Raw genomic sequence first — 2,500 nt, forward strand, 5'->3', positions numbered from 1 at the left:
TCTCTCTCTTCTCTCTCTTTCTCTATCTCTCTCTCTCTCTCTCTTCTCTCTTTCTCTCTCTCTCTCTCTCTCTCTCTCTCTCTCTTTCTCTCTCTCTCTCTTCCTCTCTCTCTCTCTCTTTCTCTCCCTCTCTCTCTGATACATTTTAATTACATCCTTTCTTCAAAAGTTCAGCCTAAGTCTTATCAATCTTTTTCTTCTGAATATTCTCTTATCATTTTGATCAGACAATGATAATACTTATTTATTATTTTTTCCGCAAAACTTTAATAAGTTCGAGAAATGGGTCCGGTCTTAAAACCTCAACAAATGATATGAAATAAGCCTTAACTTATGAAAGAAAAGATTTATATTTTCAGGGAATTTGATACGAATTTTGGGTTTTCTTTTCTCTTTTCAATTTTACTTAAGTTGTGGCTTTTTCAAAACAGAAATGCAATAGCAATGCGTAATAAGAGGAGATCGTTCGCCTTTTTTAATACTATGATAGGCATTGTTTACAGATTAGAATTTGTAAAAGAGGAAAGATTTGAAAAAAAAAATCGTTTTCTATTTTTTAGATTTTATTATTATTATTATTATCATTATTATTATTATTATTATTATTATTATTATTATTATTATTATTATTATTATAGTTATTATCATTATTATCATTATTATTATTATTATTATTATTATTATTATTATTATTATTATTATTATCATTGTTTTTTTTTTTTGTTTTTTTTTTTAGACGAATACACATACTCATATAAAATGCTTTCAAAACTTCACAGCACACCCACACTCACGAACGCATACACACACACACGCAGACACACAAGCCCTCATTATGATACTGATAATAATAACCCCAATGGAAATAATGATAATGGGAATAATGATAACAATACCAATGATAATAACCATAGTAAAAGCAAGAAAAAATAATGGTTAGTTCGAAAAACGTAGTAATAGTAGTAACGAAAAAATAAAAATCGTCGGTTTTTGGTCTTCCAAGAGAGCTCATAACTCTATGCTTTATATCATTAACTAACGTAATTTTCATTGATATAAAATGTGCATTTTTCTCTTTTTGTTGACACGAAAATATACACGAATATCCTACAATCCATAATTCTAATTTGCATATCGGGTTATCTTTACTTTCTTAGTTTTGCAAATAATTACACCTCAGTATTTATATAGTGATTTTTTATATATATAGTAAATCCATTCAGGGAACAAAATAACAATAAAATAAAAATAAAAATAAAATCTATGAGAGAGACACCATTTCTACAGAATTAAATTAAGTGTTAATGTGATTCATCTTACCATCTCTGCACATTGAACATAACACTTTTTTAACATGTTTGTACCTTTTTCACTACGCTAATGACATCGAAAAAAAACAGCTTTAGAGCAACTTATGTGATGTTCTGGAGGGTATATGATATAGTTTGAGTTCTTTTAGGTGAGGTATGTTAACAGATATTATATCAACAGAAAAGGGAAGAGAGCGAGGGGGGGAGGAGTGTGGATGAGAGCGGGGAAGGGGGAGGGAGAAGGGGAAAATGTGCAATTATGCTTTTAAGCTTCAACAGAAAACGTGAAGCATTAAAAGAGTAAGGCCTTTGACATATTTTCTCTTCCCTTATTATTATTCTATTTACGATATATTTAGCGTATAAGATATTGAGTCTTACGGACAAGTAATTCTAAGTACTTTCTCGGTCATTATATGTAAGATATTTTCTGTTGTGTGTGTGTGTGTGTGTGTGTGTGTGTGTGTGTGTGTGTGTGTGTGTATGAATGCAAATATATTAACAAAGTTTGATATGCTCGAAGCAACAGTAGGTAGAACAAGAGTATATTGTATATATGTATGGATTTTTATTTTCATGCGTATGAACAAAGGTAATTTTCTATGAATATATGTATGTATGTATGTATTTATGAAAGTGTGAACGTACTGTATGGACGTGTGTGCACATGTGTGTGTGTGCAATTAACGACATAATCACTGAATATAATGGGCACATAACAAAAAGATTACACAAACATGAATTTTATACTTTAGGTATTTATGTAACTAATCTTATCGAGTACAATATCATTGGAAATGATTAAATTAATGCAAAACACAATAGCCTAATGGCATATCCACTGAAAGAGGCTTTGCGCTTTATGTTTTATCCCCCCCCCCCATCTCTTTCTCTCTCTCTCTCTCTCTCTCTCTCTCTCTCTCTCTTTCCCTCCTCTCTCTCTCTCTCTCTCTCTCTCTCTCTCTCTCTCTCTCTCTCTCTCTCTCTCTCTCTCTCTCTCTCTCTCTCTCTCTCTCTTTCTTGTTTTCTCGCATTTGCTCTTTCTCTTTCATCTTTGCTCTTTCTCTCTCTCTCCTCAATCTCTCTCACTCTCTTTCTATCTATCTCTCCTTTTCTCTCTCTCTCTTTCTCCTATCTCACTCTCTCTCTCTCCATTCCTCAACCTCTAATTACTATCGGTTCTTAATAAC

This window comes from Penaeus japonicus, unplaced genomic scaffold (genome assembly GCF_977035675.1).
Source record: "Penaeus japonicus unplaced genomic scaffold, GWHDUDI00000001_assembly GWHDUDI00000008, whole genome shotgun sequence".
Lineage (NCBI taxonomy): Eukaryota > Metazoa > Arthropoda > Malacostraca > Decapoda > Penaeidae > Penaeus > Penaeus japonicus.